This window comes from Nannobrachium achirus (assembly GCF_963921795.1).
Source record: "Nannobrachium achirus genome assembly, chromosome: 21".
NCBI classification, from domain to species: domain Eukaryota; kingdom Metazoa; phylum Chordata; class Actinopteri; order Myctophiformes; family Myctophidae; genus Nannobrachium; species Nannobrachium achirus.
The window spans coordinates 49957038-49964140 of NC_137828.1; positions in this window are offsets into that span (position 1 = coordinate 49957038).

Genomic DNA, 7103 nt, shown 5'->3' on the forward strand with positions numbered 1-7103 from the left:
ATCAAATGCCAATATCAAATGATTTCAAGCATAATGGAGACATACGCACGCATGCAGGCATTACTCCTGTCCATTCTCATCAGTTGTCTGACGCTTTGAAGGTGAGAATATGTTGATTATTCACGGCATGTGCCTCCTTTTAAATTATTTCCACGATCAGCGCAAGCTAAAAAAAAAGTCCGTCTGAGAGAGCGCACCACTCTCTCTCTCAATACCAAGTGATGCTTGCTTGACCACGAAGTTCTGATTGATAGAGTTACATTCGTTTAATACTGAGAGAGAGAGAGAGAGAGAGAGAGAGAGAGAGAGAGAGAGAGAGAGAGAGAGAGAGAGAACACCACACTCGACGATTCCTCTCCCCTCTCCTGCTCTAGAAATAGTTAAATGAATGTTTAAATAGCAATTGTGCATGTTAAAGTGTGAAGATTGTGAAACTTGGACGATGCATAGCCTATAGATAGATAGCTGCTGCAATGATTGCATGAGAGCAGGGGGACGCGCCACCCGCTTCGGTGACGCGCAGACAGGGATTTATAGCGTTTTTATAATACCGTGTGGACACACATATTTTTCTACACAGGCCCGTGTGGAGGCGTAGAGGTTTCAAAACAAAGTCAGAAACCCCCGGGGACTTTTTAGGTATAGACAGGGCCTTAGATTAAGACAATTTGCTTGCATTGCGATGCAGCCGTGTGCCGTTCTGCATTAACGCAGTGATGTTACATAATTGTTACTTTTAGCCAACGTTTGTTGTTGTTTTTCCTCCTGAAGGAACGGGGCTAAATCGTTGCTAGCATGCTAGCGCTTTAGCCCCGTTCCTTTAGCCTTGGAGAGGTATAAAATCATTACAATCAGGCAGTTTTCAAAGCAGAGAATCCACCAACCATATGTGGTTTATAACAGCTGTTGTACCGGGCGCTACTTTTCTATCAATGCGTCGCGTCTCCACTCAAGTCACTGCAGCACCACTTTTTTTTAAAACTTTTTTTTCATAAACGATTCGTCGACGCGTCGGAATAACCCCGCGACTCGAGTCGACTTGATAAATCCTGAGTCGAGGACAGCTCTAGCCTGCTCCATCCGTTTACATGGAGCCCGAGCTAACGGTTAGCGTGAAACAGCGTGGGACCCTGAGCGCCGCACGCACGCTTGATCGTGCTATTAACCTATCGACTGGGCGCCTGGGACATGCGATCCACGCCACAGCCACTCTTTACCGGATCAGAATCCGATAAACTGACGCAGAGATATGGCGAAGTTGCATTGAAGCTAAATGGCTAAATAATCCCATGCTAACGATAAAGCGGCTCTCCATTTCCGGGTTACGTCGATGACATCAGATCCTTCGCATTTTCAATGCTGAGGCTTTGAGGGGCTAGAATACATTGTTTTTGCAAAAAAAAAATCGATAAAAAAAAAAAATCACACATAACGTGAAGTGAGCGGTGGTCGTGCTTGCATAACATCTTCAGACTAGGATTTAAAGTGTTAGTTCACCTATTTTTGACATAAAGCTGTGTGAAATACTTTCCATTAAAATAGTGGTTACAAATGTATTAATTCATTACCAGAGTCCCGTGGTCAGAGTTCTGGTCAGTTTTAGATGAATATAAAGTAGTTCCGGTGATTTGGCAGGGGCTCATGGCCCAATCATTAAAAGTAGATGAATCCACAAAACTAGCGTCATTTGTATTGTTGACCTATTTCTACCAAATAGACCAACTTTCGTTCAACTTTGACCCCTCTGTCACATGGTACTATTTTTTGTGTCCAGTATCACTACGCCGCTGCAACATATTTCCCCAAAACAAGGTGCTTTGCAGTCAGCTGATCAGAACGAAACCTCGCTCTATATGGTAGAAATAGGCCAACAATACAAATGATGCTAGTTTTGTGGATTAATCTATTTTCAATGATTGGGCCAAGCCAAATGGCCCCCACCCCATTGGAACTACTTAATATTCATTAGAAACTGACCAGAACTTTGACCACGGGACTCTGGTAATCAATTAATACATTTTTAACCACTGTTTTAATGGCAAGTATTTCACACAGCTTTATGTCAAAAATAGGTGAACTAACACTTTAAGTCTAGGGTGTACAGGCTATGCTACACTCACACGTTTTGCTACGGCAAAACGCTGAGGAAAAAGGCTACAGACATACAACATATGACATCACTAGACAAACATGATGCTACGTACACACATTTTACTATGGCAAAACGCTGAGGAAAAAGGCTACAGACACACGCACAGCCACTTATAGGAGCGGTTTGCACCGCTCAAAAATGATCACCAAGGCGATGGTGGCTGACTTGGACTACTGAAAAATGTAGATGGAATCATATTTGACTGGGAATGAGTTAAGTCCATAAATGTATATGGATATACTGTTTATTAATAAAGTATACAATAAATAAAATGTCCATATACAGTATGGGCATTCCCAGATGATGCCCTGTTAGGGTACCCCTTATGCCCATATATGGAGATCCCCAGGCATCAAACCCAGGCCCTAACTTGCCATGGCCCTGCTTGGCTTTACTAATAACATATGTTTTATGCCAATGTATGGAGATCCCTGTCCCAATGTCATCAATAATAAGGACATATCTGGGAATGCCCATATTTGGTAATGCCCATATATTGGCATGTTTTGACATAACATTGTTGATTATCATGTAGGGTCCTATATACATCACTGGCCAGATGGCCAAGAATTGGCACAACCTCACCCTTTAGGGCGAGGTTGCATGTCGCCCTGAGGCGTCTTACTATTTGCGACCGTAGGTCGCATTTACTACCAAAACCTCCACCGGCTGTCTGTGAGTGAGTCCGTCACACGTCACACTTTTGCCCTGCTCATATCTCCACAACCGTTGCCCCGATCCATGCCACATTTTGCACACACACTCCTTACCTGCCAAACTACAACCTCCAAGGACCCCCGGAGCTTCAGGGACCCCCAGGTCCCTGGGGGACCCCCAGCTGTAAAAAATGACCAAATGTGCAAAAATGACCAAATGACCACCCCAACGGGGCTGCTCACAGGGAATTCCTGGCGACCACTAGGGCTGTCTTCGACTTCGTCTACTTTGTGTAAAAAAAAAAAAAAAAAAGTGTTGCTTTAAACCACGTCAACATAATAGAATAATACATTAAGAGATGAATTGAATACACAGTGTTTTCGGTGATATCGGTGCGCGAGCACAAATGTTATCTGCATAGCAGTGTACAACCATAGAGTTATAACACACCGTTAAAACAAATAAAACATCTCCGCTGTTTCAACTCTGCCCCGTCTCTCTGCAGCGTGCAGTAGAGATGAGACATTCGCGAACGATTCCGCTCTCTTGAACGGCTCTTTTAAATGAACGATGGGATCCAGTCCGCAGTCGCGGGACACAGAGCACTGACAGAGTAATGAGTCAGTGTCGAGAACGGATTCATTTCAGAAAAGGATCATAAACAGGTGAAGGCACAGCTCCCGCTTGAGCCAGAAGTGTGGACATGTCATGGACGCAAACACAGCGAAACACAATCATTCATCATGGATTACAACACTGGAACAATTCAGAAGCACTTTAATTAGAAAATGTAACTTGTAGCCTACACTTGTGTATGTTAATTTGACTTTGAAGATTGTTTACTACTTCGTGGACGCGCGTTTGTGCTGTGGCAGGTTATTTAATATGGGATTTTGACAGCGTGCTTCCTCCTCTTAACGGAACACTGTCCCGGCTCTGAATGTTTTAACGAAGCGGCGGTCTGAACCGTTCTGGCCGTTCCGTCTCACTTTCAACCCGACGCTGGTGCGAGACAATAAATAACTGTTCGCCAATTGCTACTCCTCATTGGAAGTACATGACACCACACCAGTCCAGCAGTGCACCGCAGTACTGGCAGTAGTAGGCTAACTGGTGATATAAAAAAATATATATTTTCGCTTCGACTCAAACAATTGGCGTCGATTCCCGGGGCTTAAAACGACGCGTCGATTCGTCGATTTTTAGAAGACACCCCTAGCGACCACCCACTCCTGGTGCTCCAGAACGGATGCAAAAGTGGTGACGCCCCCAGTGGAGGACCCCCTCCACTGCAGCTCACCTAAAATGCCGCAACTCGGGCTAGGAGCGTCCGGGAGAGCTGGGGCCGGTACCTATTCGTCCGCCAAGGCAACGCGGAGACCCCACCCCTCATTTCTCACATGGCCCTCTTCTAGCGCCACCTTCAGGCCGATTTCTAAAACACATTTTTGGACACTGCTCCTACAGTTTTTGCCCTAAAATCACGAATATCACTACACAGCATGTCTACACTCAAGTCATCAACATGGATCAGGAAGATTTTGGAAAAACTAATTTTTGCCCTATTTGTGGAGATAAGCCACCTACGGTCGCTTATCTCCCGATTAGGGAGTCTTACTGGTAGTAAAGAGAATAGAGAAGAAATGCCAGCAACGGCCAATCTCATTGTGTACCTGGTAATTGCAGAGTAAAGGCATGTTTTCATTACAGTTCCGGAATTTTTCCTGCAAAAATAATTAGCATAATAATTAGCAATTAGCTGGGAGTTTTGTTTTTTGGGTGTTTTCACAGGCCCTCATTGGCAGCAAAAATGCTGGTATACATCGTTTTCACTAAACCATTGTGGCGGCATCACATGAAAGACCGGTTGCCAGACTTTGCGAGAAAAAAAAAGCAACCAGGTGTACGTAAATAAGCCACAAAAAGTGATATTATCTAGGCCACACGAGCTTTAAAACTATATGCATCCCCGCATCAGCTACTTGAAAATTAGCCCTATTCACGGCCCGCCCACTCAGCATCCCCCGGGTGCTGAAGTCACATTTTGAAGGGGAAAATCCTACTATAAGCCTATAGAGTTAACACAGAAATCTCAAATTTAATGCAATTTCCGAATAGTAAAGAATAAAATATGGCTAGCATGATCAAGAACACAAGATAGTAAAAGGCACAAAGCATTATAATTTACTTTACCGTTCGAAATAATGATTTAGAACTGTCCCCCCTCCCCCTGCCTATATATTCAACATTTGAATCTCTGCCTTTACATGTAAACCCCCCTCCCCCATGACACTATTACTGATCTACCAAACCGAAGTCCGCTTTTTTTCAAGAACTACAGGACCTGCTGTGCTCACAGTCACAACCCTCTGCACAATTACTGCCAACCTGGTCATATTGGGTGACATCAATATTCATGTAGATAACCCCTCCTGCCCCTCTGCTTCTGATTCCCAACAAATGCAACTGCATCTCTGAAAATCCAACTGCATCTCTGAAAAAATTCAGTCTGGTTTCCATGCGGCCCACAGCATGGAAACAGCCCTCATCAGGGTCACAAATAACGTGCTGATGGCAGCTGATAAAGGCTCCCCATCCTCCTCGACTTGACAGCAGCATTTGACACAGTTAACCATGGCATCCTCCTAAACCGCCTTCATTCCATAGGACTCTCTGCCTCTGCATTAAACGGGTTTCAGTCCTACCTCTCTGACAGAACTGAGTATGTTTCCTTGGGAAACCTGTCACCTGCGGTGTCCCCCAAGGATCCGTACTCGGCCCCACCCTGTTCACCCTATATATGCTTCCCCTTGGACACATCATCAACCAGCATGGAATATCTTTCCTTTCTTATGCCGATGACACGCAACTGTACCTCAAAATCGACCCAGCCCCCCGCAAACCAGCCACCACCACCTCCCTCGCCTCCTCTGCAGACCAGCCAGCATCATCACCATCTCCATCATCCACTCTGTCCACCTGCCTGGAGATAAAGGCGTAGATGAACCTCAACTTCCTTCAACTCAACTGTTCAAAAACTGAAGCCATCCTGATTGGCACCCCCCACCAGATCAAGTCATACCCCATAAACAGGATCTTGTTTTCCGGTCAACATATTCCCACTCTCATCCTTAGTTACCAACCTGGGTGTGAAAATGGACCCGCAACTACACCTAGCTCAACATCTGTGCAAGACCTCCTTTTTCCACCTCAGGAACATCTCCAAACTCCACACGCACCCTGCCAGATACTGAGAAACTCGTCCACGCCTTTGTCTCCTCCAGGCTGGATTACTGCAATGCCCTCCTCATCGGGATCCCTAGCAAGAGCCTCCAAAGGCTCCAGTACATTCAAAACAGCACTGCTAGGATCCTGATGAGGGTGCAAAAATACGATCACATTACACCCATCCTCCGTTCGCTGCTTCACAGCCCCAAGTCTGTGGAACGCTATCCCTGAACACCTGAGAGCGCCACAGTCCACTGAGGCTTTTAAAATCAGACTAAAAACATACTTTTTTAACAAAGAATTGTCTTTATGATCCTAGTTATTTTTTGTCTTTGCCCTGTTTTAGCATAGTTTTCTTTAACCCATTAGTCTAGCGAAATTGGGTCCTATGTAGCGAAGTTGGGTCCTAGCAACATGTACGCAGACGACTCAACCCTCTTTGCTCGCATAAGATCTCCAGCAGATAGGGCTGAAGTGGAGGCTAGCCTGAACCGGGATCTCCAACAAATAGAACAGTGAAGTCAAGACGTGACTCGCTCATCCCCCGGTTCCACGGAAGTAATTCTCTATGGCAGGGGTCTTCAACGTTTTCAGGCCGGGGACCCCCAAACTGATGGGGAGATGGAGCAGGGACCCCCTACCACGTCGTAGGGTGGGGGGGTCGGGGCTACGACATATTTCTTTATTTTAAACATGTACAAGTTACAGCGAGCAGAGTGGGCCGTACCACTACCATTTCTAAACATACTACTTATTAACTGAGAACCAATGTCAATAATATCAACAATCTGTCAATTGCATAGTAATCATGTATTCAAGCTATTCAAAATGGATAGAATCATGATTTATGACTTTTAACATAAATGTAAAAAGAAAAAAAAAAAAATCATTTTTTAAGCAATAATTTCGCGGACCCCCTGCAGTACCTCCGCGGACCCCCTAGGGGTCGCGGACCCCCTGTTGAAGACCCCTGCTCTATGGAGAATAACATTGGGTCATCTTATATCATCTCATATAAGCATTGTGATCCAAAAATAAACAAACGGTCTTTGCGATATTGTCGGCG